The sequence below is a fragment of the Cervus elaphus genome, chromosome 20, assembly GCF_910594005.1.
Source record: "Cervus elaphus chromosome 20, mCerEla1.1, whole genome shotgun sequence".
Classification (NCBI taxonomy): domain Eukaryota; kingdom Metazoa; phylum Chordata; class Mammalia; order Artiodactyla; family Cervidae; genus Cervus; species Cervus elaphus.
In genome coordinates, this window is record NC_057834.1 from 74,161,092 (window position 1) to 74,176,778 (window position 15,687).

At 38.8% G+C, this 15,687-nt stretch overlaps 1 protein-coding gene across 1 annotated transcript in view; it reads right to left on the reverse strand.

Moving 5' to 3' along the window:
- The window catches only part of BRDT (bromodomain testis associated), a 54,472-nt gene extending 42,376 nt beyond the window's left edge, over positions 1 to 12,096 (reverse strand). The window contains exon 1 of the mRNA XM_043877199.1: positions 11,926 to 12,096. The gene's annotated coding sequence lies outside the window, so the exon portion shown is untranslated. The remainder of the gene's footprint in view (positions 1 to 11,925) is intronic.
- Between the last annotated feature and the right edge of the window lie 3,591 nt (positions 12,097 to 15,687).

Consider the following 15,687-nt stretch of genomic DNA (forward strand, 5'->3'; position numbering starts at 1 on the left):
GAAGTAATAGGGAATATTAAAGGTAATGTGAGTATACAGTTTATTCTACAACTATTAATTAGCGAAGGGAGAAAGGCAAAGGAATTTTTCTGGCTAATTTAAATAAAGTGATTTATTTTAAAAGTGAATTATTAGGAAGAAAAATGACAAATGTTAAAATTCTACTGCGCATATTACTACAACTAACATAGAATAATTTAGAGCTTCATGAATATTTCAGAGAGATGGTCTCTAACATCCCTAGACAATATTATTACTTTAAGGATAAAAGAGCAAAGGTACTACCAAGTGTATCAGCAAAATGAAAAGTATGATTATTAAATAAATTGTCCATTTTTAGAGATCAATGTTAACATTTAGCCAGTATATGCACACACACACACATATATTGCATTAAAGCAGTGTTAGTTTTCAACTCTTGCTGTAGAATTGTGGCAAAATACATACAGCATAAAATTTACTATCTTAACTCTTTTTAAGCATACTGTTCAAAAGCATTTTCATATTTTTGAGCAACTAATCGCCAGAACTTGTTCATCTCACAAAACTGAAACTCTATACTATACTCACTAAACAATTCCTAAATCTCCCCTCTCTCCAGCCCCTGGCAACCACTGTTTAATTTTCTGTTTCTATGAATGTGACTACTCCAGTAATCTCATATAAGTACAATCACACAGCATTTGTCTTTTTGTGACTTGCTTATGGTGGCTCAGCTGGTAAAGAATCCAGCTGCAATGCGCGAGACCTGGGTTCGATCCCTGGATTGGGAAGATCCCCTGGTGAAGGGAAAGGCTACCCACTCCAGCATTTTGGCCGGAAGAATTTCATGGACTGTATAGTCCACGGGGTTGCAAAAAGTCGGACACATGTGAGTGACTTTCACTTCACTATCTATCATAGCATAAGGTCTGAGGTTCATCCATGTTGTAGCCTGTGTAAGAATTTCCTTCATCTTAATAATAATATTCCATTGTATGTATACACATTTTGTTTCTCCATTCATTCACTGACAGACACTTGAGTAGTTTCCACCTATTGTCTACTGTGAATAGTGCTGCTATAAAAAAAATATATGGGTTTCCCAGGTGGCTCACTGGTAAAGAATCCACCTGCCAATGCAGGAGATGCACGTTCAATCCTTGGGTCAGTAAGATCCCCTGGAGCAGGAAATGGCAGCCCACTCCAGTGTTCTTGCCTGGGAAATCCCATGGACAGAAAAGCCCAGTGAGCTACAGTCCATGGGGTCACAAAAAGAGTCAGACATGACTTAGTGACGAAACAACAAATAAATACCTCTTCAAGACCCTGCTTTCAATTTGTAGGGATATATCCCCACAATTGCAGATGTGGAATTGCTAGATCATATGGAAATTTTTAATTTTTTGAGGAATCCCATACTGTTTTCTATAGCAGCAGCATTGTTTTACATTCCTACCATCTAAGGGTTCCAATTTCTCCACATCTTCACATGTGCTATTTTCTGTTCTTTTGATTAATAGTAGCCATTGTAATGGGTGTGAGGAACTGTGGATCATTTAAAAAAATACCAAGGTTGTCTTGCCTTTTCAGAGAATCACTGTCTACAGAATGTGTATCTAAATAAACCCACTTCTAGGTCCCAAGCTCTGGAGATATGGCTTGAGAATCTGCGTTATTTCTTTTTTAAGTTCCCTGGACATTCTGATGTATAGTTAAGATTAAGAACCACTACTGGGGCTTCCCTGGTAAAGAATCCATCTACAATGCAGGAGACCCCAGTTCGATTCCTGAGTTCGGAAGATCCCCTGCAGAAGGAATAGGCTACTCACTCCAGTATTCTTGGGGTTCCCTGGTAGCTCAGACCATAAAGAATCTGCCTGCAATGATGGAGCCCTGGGTTTGATCCCTGGGATGGGAAGTTTCCCTGGAGGAGCGCACGGCAACCCACTTCAGTACTCTTGCCTGGAGAATCCCCATGGACAGAAGAGCATGGCAGGCTATTGTCCACGGGGTCACAAAGAGTCGGACATGACTGAGCCACTAAGCAAAAGAACCACTACATCAAAATGAATTAACTTGGAGATGATTATCAGTCTCTCACCATTTCACTTTTCTCATCTTATACGCACTAGAACTCAATAAAAAGTCATTGAAAAGAAAGAAGGTGCTATTTCAGTGTTGCAACTGAAACTGGCACTTATTCTAGCTTTGTAATTATTTAAAGGTAGCCTACCTTTTGAATATCCAAATCACTACATCCTCCCTTCTCCACAGATAACCACTAGGATGACTTCTATCCCTACATTAAATTGTGATTGTTTTTGAATTTTACATAAATATAGTATTGTTTACTATGTGTTACATTGTATCTGGCTTTTTTAACCAATATTGTTTTGAGATTTATCTGTGTTTTTGCCTGTTGTATTCTATTGTAAAATCATATCAAAATTTATCCATTCCTATTGGGGCTTTTAGGTTTTCCAATATTTAACTATGACAAATAATGCCATGAAATGCTTTAGTGTATATGTACATGCCTTATGTTGGGTATAAACCCAGAAGTAAAACTGTTGGGACAAAGGTTATGTATATGTTCAACCTTAGTAGATACCACCAGTTTTCCAAAATGTACCAATTTATATACACAACAATAGTCTAAAAATTCCAGTTATTCCATATCTTTGTATTTGGTATTATGGACAGCTTGCATTTTAGCTATTCTGGTGGGTGTAAGATGGGATCTCACTGTAATTTTGATTTTATTTCTCTGATGATTCCTCCTCCAAAATAAATCTCAAATTCTCATTTCTTCCACCACTATGACCCTAGCCCCAGTGACCATCCTTTAACAAAGACTAACACCATCACCCCCAGACTCAGCTGAAACCTTCCAAGGCCTGGTTCATTGTTCCTTCCACCTCCTTTCCTACTCTCCCAGCTCAATCACTTCACACCAGCCATCCTCTTTTTTCAGTTCTTTGCATCAAGCCAGTTCTAATCTCTGGGCCTTTACACTCTGCTTGAAATGCTCTTCTTCCAGATCTATTCAAAACTGTCAGCTCCTTAGAGTGACTTTTCTTTCACATTCTCATTTTAAATAGGCATACTTATCTAGCTCCTCCCCAGTTCTAATTTATCAGCTAATACCTTCTTCACTACTATTATTTTTACCTACTTGTCACTGTCAGACTTTCAATCCAACCCTCCCCTTAATCCCCAAAATGTAAATGCTGTTTCAGCTTATGGACCTTGTTTGCATTGATTCAGTGCATAAGACAGAGCCCACATATGCTGAATTAAAGTGTCCAGGTTCAATTTTATGTTAGAGATAGAGCAGATATGACTTGTTTATATAGGGAGAAGTGGGGAGAGAAATCAAGAATGTTTTACTTCTAAGTTAGTTCCTGCTGCTCAGGAATCTGTCTTCAAAAAATAACAATAATGATGAATGAATGAATGTATATCAATTATAAAACACCGTTTTCAAATTTGTTCCACTCCTCAAAGTCTCAGCCTCAGGGCTTCCCTGGTAGTCCAGTGGCTAAGATTCTGGGCTCCCAATGCAGGGAGCATGGTTTGAGCCCTGGTCAGGGAACTAAGATCCCACATGCTACAACTGGGATATAAAAGTAAAAAAAAAAAACAAACCTCAGCCTCACTATACCCATTTGCAAATGATCTCAGATCCTATAAAGTTTATAAGAAACTTTAAACATTAATTTCTTGGTTTCTTTTATTTCCTAGTCTATTTCTTCTTATTTCCTAAGTGCCTCACCTCTCTTCCATAAGGATCTTCTTTTCCTTTTTCCAGAAACCTATTGTTTCATTATTCCTTTATCTCCATTATTATATGTTTCTTTTTTTATTATGTTTATGAAGGCTTTCCTTTACTTAAATAAAGATTATGCAACACATGGTTCTGCTTCCTGCTTTGTCTTAAGGTCTCATTTTCTGTGTGTTTATCTGTTATTAACTTCTGCTGATATCTCTGCCTACAAACATGTTCTAATCAGCATCTTAAAATTATTTTTCTTAAAAACACCTTTCCACACAAAAATCTGTATGTGGATGTTTATAGTAGCTTTATTCATAATTACCAAAACTTGGGAGCAATAAAGATGTTCCTCAGCAGAATGGATAAACTGTGAAGCAACAGTCAGACAATGGAATATTACTTAGTGCTAAAAAGAAATGATTTATACAGACACAAAAAGACATAAAGGAATATTAAATACAACAACAACAACATATGACATTCTGGAAAAGGTAAAACTATGGAGACAGTAAAAACCTCAGTGGTTGCCAGGAGGTAGGGAGAAAGAAGGATGAAAAAAATGGAGCAGAGAATTTTTACAGTAATGAAAATACTCTGTATGATACCATAATGATGGATACATGCCATTATACATTTGCCTAAATCTTTAGGAAGAATAACACAAAGAGTGAACCCTAATACAAACAACAGATTTTAAATTATAATGTTGTATCAACAAAATTGAAAAGTATAGAGATGAACAAAATGGTTCATCTATTGTAACAAATATACCATTTTGTTTCAGGATGCTCCTAACAAGAGACTATGTATGTGCTGGGGCCGGAAATACATGGGAAATCTCTGTATATTTCAATTTTGCTGTGAACCTAAAGCTGCTCTAAAACAAGCAAACAAAAAACCCTTGGATGCAAAAAATTTTGTGAAGGTCAAATATATCCATCCGATTTCTCCAGCTCTCTTCTGAAACTGCTCTCCCAAGATCACTAACATATTTTGAAATATTCCAAATCCCTCTCTGGCCTTCCTCAGTTATCTCCCCAGACTCCTCTGTAGTATTTGTAATGGCTAGCAACACTCTTAAAATTGTTCCCTTTTGCATTCAATATACCCATAACTACTCATACCACTTCCTCATATGACCGTTTTATTTCAACACTTGTCCACGTTTTCTTAATTGTGGTATTTTAATCAGACATCTGTACCAAATTAGTCAAATCCAAAACTGAGGCTTTTGTATTATTTAGGAAAACAGTACTAACTAGTAAAGACTTAAATACTATGTATTGGGATAAAAGACACACACAGACACACGCACACACACACACATGTCCAGACAAGACAAACTACAGTCTACATAGCATCTATAAAGAATTTTTACCAAAAATCTGTAACAAGCTTATAGATTTAACATTTTTGTAACAGAAAATTCAATGGCTACAGCTGTGCTGTACAGTATGATAGCCTCTAGCCATATGTAACTTTAAATTTAAATTAACCAAAATTACCAAGATTAAAAATTTAGCCTCGGAACTTCTCTGATGGGCCAGTGGTTGACAATCTGCCTGACAATGCAGAGGACACATGGGTTCAATCCCTGGTTGGGGAAGATTCCACATGCCTTGGGGCAACTAAGCCCAGGTACCACAACTACTGAGACTACATACGTTAACAAGGACCCAGCGCAACCAAAACATTAATTTTAAAAAAGTTCAACTACATTTTAACTGTTTAATAGCCACATATTCCTAGTGCCTATCGTATGGGTCAGTGCAGCTACAGAACACTGCCATCACAGCAGAAAAGTTTTTTTGACAGTGCTAGAATAAAACAAAAATCATGAGACAAATTTATAACATGGAATATTTTATAAGACAAATGGCCCATTTTTTTAAATAAAAACTCAAGACTTAAAGAAAATCAGAAACTGCTCTGAATTAAGACATAATAACTGAACTCAACTTATTACCCTATGTCAAATCTTGGTTTGAGAGCAACTATTAAAGACATTTTCGAGGACTTCCCTGGAGGTCCAGTGGTTAAGACACCACACTTCCACTGCAGGGTGCACAGGTTCAACCTTGGCTGGGGAATTAAGATCCTGTGTGCTGTGTGGTGTAGTTAAAAAAAAAAAAAAAAGACATTTTTGGAGATAATGAGGGAATTGGTTCGATAGGTGTGAGAACAGTAGGACAATTATGTAAGGAAAAAAAGTTTACTTTAAATACATGCTCAAAAATTTTAGTGTGACCACTGCAACAAAAAGTATAAAATATCTAGGAATAAACCTACCTAAGGATACAAAAGAACTGTATACAGAAAATTATAAGACACTGATGAAAGAAATCAGAGACAACAATAACAGATGGGGATATTCCATGTTCCTGGGTTGGAAGAATAAATAATGTGAAAATGACTGTACTACCAAATGCAATCTACAGATTCAACTTGATCCCTATCAAATTACCAATGGTATTTTCCACAGAACTAGAACAAAAAATTTCACAAGTCATACGGAAACACAAAAGACCCTGAATAACCAAACCAGTCCTGAGAAAGAGTAGAGCTGAAGGAATCAACCTTCTTGACTTCAGACTATACTACAAAGTTACAGCCATCAGGACAGTATGGTACTGACACAAAAACAGAAATATAGACCAACAGAACAAGATAGAAAGCCCAGAAATAAAGCCACACACCTATGGGAACCTTATCTTTGATAAAGAAGGCAAGAATATACAATGGGGCAAAGACAGCCTCTTCAATAAGTGGTGCTGGGAAAACCGGACAGCTATGTGTAAAAGACTCAAATTAGAGCACTTCCTAACACCATACACAAAGATAAACTCAAAATGGATTAAAGACCTAAATTTAAGACCAGAAACTATAAAACTCTTAGAGGAAAACACAAGCAGAACACTCGATGACATAAATCAAAGCAAGATCCTCTGTGACTCACTCCTATAGTAATGGAAATAAAAACAAAAATAAACAAGTGGGACCTAAACTTAAAAGCTTTTGCACAGCAAAGGAAACTATAAAGGAGGTAAAAAGACAACCTTCATAATGGGAGAAAATAACAACAAATGAAACAACTGACAAAGGATTAATTTCCCCAAAAATACAAGCAACTCATACAATACCAGAAAAACAATCAAAAAAGTGGGAAAAAGACCTAAACAGACATTTCTTCAAAGACGACATATAGATGGCTAACAAACACATGAAAAGATGCTCAACATTGCTTATTATTAGAGAACTGCAAATCAAAACTACAATGAGACGTCACCTCACACCAGTCAGAATGGCCATCACCAAAAAGTCTACAACAATAAATAATAAATGCTGGAGAGGGTGTAGAGAAAAGGGAAACCTCTTGCACTGTTGGTGGGAATGTAAACTGATACAATCGCTATGGAAGACAGTATGGAGGTTCCTTAAAAAACTACGAATAAAGCCACCAAATGATGCAGCAGTCCCACAACTAGGCACACGCCCTGAGGAAACCAAAATTGAAAAAGACACATGTACTCCAATGTTCATTGCAGCACTATGTACTATAGCTACAACATGGAAGCAACCTAGATGTCCATTGACAGATGAATGGATAAAGAAGCTATGGTACATATATGCAATGGAATATTACTCAGCCATAAAAAGAAATGCATTTGAGTCAGTTCTAAAGAGGTAGATAAACCTACAGTCTATTATACAGAGTGAAGTAAGTCAGAAAGAGAAAGAAAAATATCATATACTAATGCATATATATGGAATCTAGAAAGGTGATACTGATGAAATTTGCAGGGCAGCAGTGGAGACAGACATAGAGAAAGACTTATGGACACGGGTTGGGAGCAGGGGAGAGGAGAGGGTGAGATGTACCGAGAGTAACATGGAAACTTACATTACCATATGTAAAACAGACAGCCAATGGGAATTTGCTGTGTGACCCAGGGAACTCAAACAGGGGCTCTGTGACAACCCTAGAGGAGTGGGGTGGGGAGGGAGACTCAAGAGGGAGGGGACATATGCATGCTGCTACTGCTAAGTCACTTCAGCCGTGTCCGACTCTGCGACCCCATCCCTGGGATTCTCCAGGCAAGAACACTGGAGTGGGTTGCCATTTCCTTCTCCAATGTATACCTATGGCTGATTCATGCTGATGTTTGGCAGAAATCAACAGAATTTTGTAAAGCAATTATCCTTCAATTAAAAAATAAATAAATAAAAACTTCAGTGTGAATAGCCACATTTGTGAAATGTTTAAAGATTTGGGGGGAAAACCTATATAGACAAGCAAACACAGGAAAATGTTGACAACTGTTGGTGTTGTACAGGGGTCCTTTGTACTATTTTATCCATTTTTCTATGTCAGCAATCTTTAATAATAAAGTACATTGTGACTTAATGCTGCAGATGGACTATGGACAAAAGCTCTGATAATCATCACTGGGCAAAAAAAGAGCAAATATTTGGTAATCTGATAATTATCTCAGAAGTGCTCTGCATTATTTGGCTGGAGGTCCTGGTTTCTAGTGTGAGGTGAAACTATCCAGCAATAGAGGACTAAGTATTAACTCCTTTATAAAACTGCTTTATAATTATCCTAGTCTTAGTATTCAAAGTTATGTTAGTCCTGTTTTTTTTCCCAGCCACACCACAAGGCTTGTGAGGTCTTAGTTCAGCCTCTACGAGGGATGAACCTGAGCCCTCAGCAGTGACAGTCCTAACCAGTGGACCACCAGGGAGTTCCCTGTGTGTGTGCTTGTACTCTTTGTGACCCCATGGACTGTAGCCCACCAGGCTCTTCTGTCCATGGGATTTCCCAGGCAAGAATACTGGAGTGGGATGCCATTTTCTTCTCCAGGGGATCTTCCTGACCCAGGGATAGAACTTGCATGTCCTGCACTGGCAGGCAGGTTCTTTACCAGCTGAGCCACTGGAGAAACCAATCCCTATTTTGTTCCTTATTTAAAAACCTTTTAAAAGCTCATGTGGCTTTAAAAGATAACTGGCAAATTTCTGTCAGATAGCTCAGTTTTATTTTACATTCTCCGAAGACTTTTATTCTTTCTAGCTTTTACTCTTAATAACCAAGAGTAAACACAAAATGCCAGCATAATGGTCTAGCAACATAGCCTCCAAAGATTTACCATTATTGACATAATGGTAGGTCACAATCAGTAAGGTGTCAGAAGTAATTTGTCACTTAAATAGATTGGTTACTTCAAGGTAACCACTCATCTAAAATCACTTATACTTCAACATACTGAACGATGGAGTTACAAGTCTGCTGGCAACTATGCATAAACTGTAACCTATTACTGCCTATGTGAAAATCCACTGTTGTTTCTAATGTTTATGATGAGTTGTCATCTTATTTCTTTTAACATTTTACTCATGGATATATTTCTTCAAAGATATATAGATAGCATGGGTAGATGAAATCTCATATCACTAAGAACTGAGTGTTGACAATATACCATTTATGGATTTCATAAAAATTGTTTATTTGAATTTTAACATCCACATGGTTTGAACAGTACACAACAAAGTTTCCCATTTTTGTCCTCCAGTTAACCAGATACCCCTCCTCAAACTCTTAGCAACTTCTTGCATTTCCTTTTAGAAACTGTTTTTTCACACTTACTTCTCAATGTAAAATAGAGTTGAAATTTTTTGATGTTTTGAATAAAGATTGTTTAAAAATATTTTCTATTTTGATAAGTGTCAGAGAATAGGTTATTTTGTTGTAATGATGACACTTCTGGTTGAGTTCATAGATCTCACACATGCAAGGAAGCAGTACAGCATAAAGAACTTGGATTCTGTTAAGAGTTCTCATCATGAGAATAAATACTTTTTTTTCTATTGCTTTAATTTTGTACCTATATGAGATTATGGATTTACTAAATGTATCGTGATAATCAGTTCATGATGTATGTAAAGCAAATCATTACACTGTATACCTTAAATTTAAGCTATCTTTCCTTCCCTATTTTAAGTTATTTTTGCTTATACACCTCTGGTGTTACATCCCTCAAAGCATTCTTTTTTTGTATTTGGGCTTTCTGTCTTTATTAGGTTTGTGAAAGGCTGCTTAATCCTTAGTTTTTTTCAAACACTCTTATCTCCTGTATATCCTGAATAAAAGTGATGGTAAGTGTGGATTTTGAATACCTGATGCCTCTAGGACTCAGGTCAAAAGTAATCTGCCCTTGTGATGAGCTCAAATACTGCTAGACATCTCCAGTTCAAGGGAGAAAATGGTTTCTTCAGGCTTCATTTAATAAGGTCAAACAGGTGATTTGTAGATGATGTATATTCTTCATAACAGTTCAATCTTCTCATCTGCTTGTCCCTCAATTTTCTTGTCTGAACTCTTTTCCCAGATACTCTAGAATAACACTTGCTCTCTTTTGCCTACATCTTAAGTATTTCTATACTAGCTTACTGGCCAGATAAACTTTCTCAATTTTAAAAATTCCTCTCTTGATCCTATTCTGTCCCTGGGGTCTCTATCTTCTCTTCTGTATCTCACATCAGAGCACCTCGAAAAATGATGTTTTTACTCCCCACCTCAAACATGACTTTTTCTTGCCATTCCTCTAAAACTGCCCTTAGACTGAAGTTAATACTTACCATATTCACTTGTTTAATCCAATGGATACTTTTTGAATCTTATACCTTACTTGACCTCTCAGCTGTATCTGTCACCAGTCTATTGTGATTCTCCTGAAACTCTTTTCTGGTTTCCAGGATACCACTTTCCCCAGATTCTGTTTGTTCACTTATTAAATATTTACAAAGCACCTACAATGGTGGACTGAGCTAGGAAATGGGGATACAGTAATCTCTTCACAAAGATTTATAAACAGGATACATATTATTATTGCTGTGATGGAGATAAGAAGAGGGTGCTAAGGGAACAAATAGGTGGGTCAGATTAGAATTTCAAAGGAATTATAATCTCATCTTCTTTAACCCATTAATATCCCCCAGAGGTCTTGTTTACTCCCTTTTTGCAGTTCTCAGGCTCTTCAAGTATCAAATACCTCTAAACAATTTATCTGAATATAAGTTTACATATTCAGAAAATATTTAAGTGTTCCTATTTTCTATCTCCAAACCACTTCCTTCATTCAATCACTTATAATCTCCCACCTAAATTAATGCAATGGGGATGTTTTGATTTTTTTGTTCATCAACTTAAGCTCATACTGTTCAACCCATAGCCTTTCATGATACACAGACAAATCCTCTTATAGCCCCTTGCCTACCTCACTAGACTCATCTCTTGCTACTCTCCCAATACGGTGCCAGTCACATTAAAAAATGTGCCCTTCTCCACTGTCCCACCCTACTCTGTACTCACAGCATGTCCAAGCCTCTGGAAAATTTCTCCTCCTCATCAGAGCTCACCTCACTCTTCAGACTAACTTCTATTGGTCTCAAGACCCAGATCAGTAATCCCCTACCCAGAAGCCTCCCAGGCTGCCTTCCAACCCTACAGGCGCTTCCCACAGGTCCCCAAGCACCCTGTACATACCTTATTTTAATTATTAACACAAGCCAGGGCCTTGAGGCCAGGCCCATCTCCAGATTCCGCAACACCCAACAGAGGCTTTAATATGTTCCAAGGGCTTAGTCAATAACGTTAAGTTGAATGGATTAATGAACCAAGGACGAGAAATCTCCTGTCCCAAATGATGACGCCCAGAATAAACAGAACTAAAACGTCAGCTACATCTAAAGCTCCTTGCTCTCTCCTTCATTCACGAAACTACAGTTACAAGCAGCGATCCACCAATCCAAGACCTACGAGAACTACAAAGAACATGAGTGTTCTTCAAAATGGGAGGCGGTTGCACAACTAGACTCCCAACCCCCCTCGCCCAACCTCCCTTTCCCCACTCCTTCCTTGGCGGGTGGGGGTGGGGGGGGGGAAGAACCAAGGGTTTAAGAGAAAAAACAAAAAAAATTTTTTTTTTTTTTTAGAGGGCCCACTGGGGCAAGGAGCTTGCCGCTGGTAAGACCAAAGGAAAGCAACCGGCAGCTCACCTGGGCCGCAGCCACACACCGGGATGGCCTCTGTAACTGCCTTTTCTGTTGCACAATGTTGATGGGGGAGGGGAGGAGAGGGGAAAAGGAAAAAAACGGTTACTCCCTACCCAGGGTGACAGCGAGGGCCTGGATTCCAGAGTAGTGCTTCCTGCTGGGGTTCCCTTACCCCTTGTGGAAAGGACCTCTCGGATTGCTCCTTTCAGCTTGCACAAGATGAAGCGGTGCAGGGAAGCAGTTCTCCACAGTCCGTCGCCGCCAGCTCTCACCCCAATGGCGGCCGCTAGCGGGCAGCGACAGGCGCCTTTATCCGCGACGGTCTGCGGGCGGCGGGCCCATTGGCTGGAGCGCGTCACGTGACCCAGCCTGGCTCCCGACGGCTGGAAGGGTGCCTGAGGGCTGAGCTCCGAGGTCCTAGGCTGGGGCCTGGGTGTTTCGTGCACCAAGTGCACGTTTGCTGACTGCTTGCTGCCTCCTGAGAGCCAGGCCGGGTACAGAGAGCGAAGGATACAGGAGTAGGAGCGCCGCCCTAAAGGCGTGTACCGTCAAAACAAATCAACGGATTAGCTTCCATGTTGTCATGAGGATTCATGAGTTTGCCTTGTGATGTTTTCATTGTTTTTCATACTTTCCTACCACCCTCCCCAAAACTCCATTCTCTTGAAAGTAGTGAGTGCTTAGCATTTGGTAAAACCTGAGATTGGAGCCAACACGAGCTCTTTGGGTTTAAAATGGCACTTAATGATGTATTTCACAACAGCTGGGTAAGGGGACAGTTTGGATTTTGAGAGTCTTGGCCAGTACCTCCTCATTATTTGTGGGAGTGAATTCGAAAAATGTATTCAGCACAGTAATTGCCTTTGGATCCAATTGCAAACAGTGTTTCTAAATTCCTTAATATTCATTCCTAGATGGAAGAGTGGTTGAGGGAGGGGAGGAGAAAAACAGCTGAGAACTGCTTGATAAACCCATCAAAACCCAATCAACTCCAGTTTCCTGAAGCATAAATCTGAGGGTCATTAACAACTTGGTATGGCTTGATCCAGTCTCTTTCATGTGGGAGTAAAGGTCATCAGGACCAAGGGTTCACAAGAAAGTCACAACTACTAGAGGTCAACATAAATAATGAGTTGTAGGCATTTTTACATCAGAAAGAATCTTACTCAAAGAAAGTCTTTTTTTTTTTTGGCTTGTTTGTTTGTTTAGTCTTTGTTTCCAAGTAACCCAATGACCAAGAATTGTATGGAAGAGTTAATACCACAGCATTTACTCTATTTAGATTTAATACTTGTTTTTATTGTATAAAACCTCATCATGCAGCACAAAAGTAAGACTTAGGGTGTAACCCAGGTATAGACCTCTGGTGTGACCATCACCATGATAGAGCTAAGAGAGGTCAAAGGAAATGAAACTCAGGAATGAGTTAGTGCAAATCTTGCTCACTCTCATGTTTTTGGCTCTCCTTCTCCTGAGAACCAGTGGAAGGAATAAGCGCATACTCCACAGAGAAACCTGAGTGATCTTTTTTAAAAAGGCTAAATCTCATCATGTTAACACTCTTAAAACCATTCAGTTATTTCCCATTATTTAAAGATAGAGATCAAAACTTTTAGGATGAACTACAAAGTCTTATGTGATTTATCTATGTTCAGCTCCAACCACCCCTCCTGCAGTGCTCCCATCTCCAGCCACTTACTTTTGGTAAGTGCCTTGTTTCCTCTCTCCGTCTGTCTCTCTGCTTCTGTAGTGAGCTCTTCTCTCTTTTCCTTCCATCCCATACTCTGGTGTCAACCTAAAGTCACTTCCTCAAGGAGGCCTCCACTAGATTATATCTTCAGGTTTAAGGCACTTTCATTACAACTTAATTATATAGCACTTATTACTAGATTGTACTTATATAGCCATGGGTATATTTCATGTCTTATTTTCCCCACTAGACAGTAAGCACAATGAGTGCAAGTTATCAAAAGGCTCTAAAGTGTATTATCTTTGAGTCCATTAGCCCTTGATCCTGCTGAATTTTAAGAACTGTGACAAAATCCGATTTGAATTAAGGGTAGGGGTGGGTAGGAGAGGGAGGGTGACAAAACCAGATTTGAGTTTTTATTTTTTTAAAAACTTAAAATGGTTGCAAAATGAAAAATATGGAGAATGAATTAATTTGGGAGTATATTTCACAGGATTTGGTGTTAGATTGGATATAAAGATGATTTGGGGCTTCTGGCTTAAGGAATGCACCATTTACTGGGAAGGGAATTGTAGGAGGGAAGAGCAAGTTTGAAATGGAAGGAAGAGCATTGGTGCAGTTTTGAATGCGATGAATTCAGGGTGCCTGTAAGATTTATGGGTAGAGATTTTGAATAGGAAGTTTATTGTACAGTTCAAAATACAATCCAAAAAAAAAAAATTAAAAAAAACAAAACAAACAAACAAACAAAAACCAAAATACAATCCAGGCTGAATATGGGAGAAGGCAAAAAGGAGGTTAGAAGGTGAAAAGGTTTAGAATAATTAGAGAGGAGGGTTTCCCTGGTGGCTCAGACAGTGAAGAATCTGCCTGTAGTGTAGGAGATGCAGGTTCCATCCCTGCTGCTGCTGCTGCTAAGTCACTTCAGTCGTGTCCGATTCTGTGCGATCCCATGGACGGCAGCCCACCAGGCTCCCCTGTCCCTGAGATTCTCCAGGTAAGAACACTGGAGTGGGTTGCCATTTCCTTCTCCAAAGCATGAAAGGGATAAGGGAAAGTGAAGTCGCTCAGTCGTGTCCGACTCTTAGCGACCCTGTGGACTGCAGCCTACCAGACTCCTCCATCCATGGGATTTTCCAGGCAAGAGTACTGGAGTAGGGTGCCATTGCCTTCTCCAGTTCCATCCCTGAGAATGGAACAACTACCTACTCCAGTATTGTTGCTTGGGGAATTTCATGGACAGAAGACTAGTGGATTATAGTACATGGGTCGAAAAGAGATGGACATGACTGAGTGACTAACACTTTCACTTCTTCATAGAGGAGGACTTCTCTGGTGGTCTAGTGGATAGGACTCTGATCTCCTAATGCAGGAGCATGCTGCAACTTAAAAAAAAAATAAAAAGATTCTTTGTGCCAAAACGAACACCCAAAGACCCAGTGCAGCCACCCAAAGAAGTAAATAAATCTTAAAAAAAAAAAATTATAGAGAACAGGAGAAAAAGCTGACTAGGGAAAGGTGTGTTAGTAAGACATATTTGAGACAGTTGAGAAATTGGTGACTGTATGGAGAAGATAGTTGCTTTTATCCAATACTGAGATTTGCCGGGAACGTGTGATAGAAAGACTTATAGAGAAAAGTAGCTTCTAAAATATTGAAAAGAAAGTATAGTTTAAGACTTGGATATCACAGGACTATTCTATGACAAATGGAAATAGTTGTAATTACATTTTGGGAGGCTTCCCTGGTGGCTCAGACGGTAAAGAATCTGCCTGCAATGTAGGAAACCTGGATTTGATTGCTGGGTACAGAAAATCCTTCGAAGAAGGAAGTGGCAACCCACTCCAGTATTCTTGCCTGGAGAATTCAATGGAATGAGGAGTCTGGCAGGGGTCACACACACACACAAAAAAAAAGACTGACATTTTTAAAGAAAAGCATCAAACATAGTTCCATGAAATATTCATTTTAGTTTAAATCCAGGTATCACATGAATGTAGCTAAAAGACATTTTAAGTTTCCATCCTTCATTCCATCATCATGTTCAACAAGAGGAAATCTATCTCTCTGGTCTTCCATGGAGTCATAAGTATCCCCAGAACTCAAAGTGAAAGGAATTTTAATTTACAGATGGTTTTGTATGGAATTTTGGAGGCTATAAAATATATATAGACATAGGAGTTGA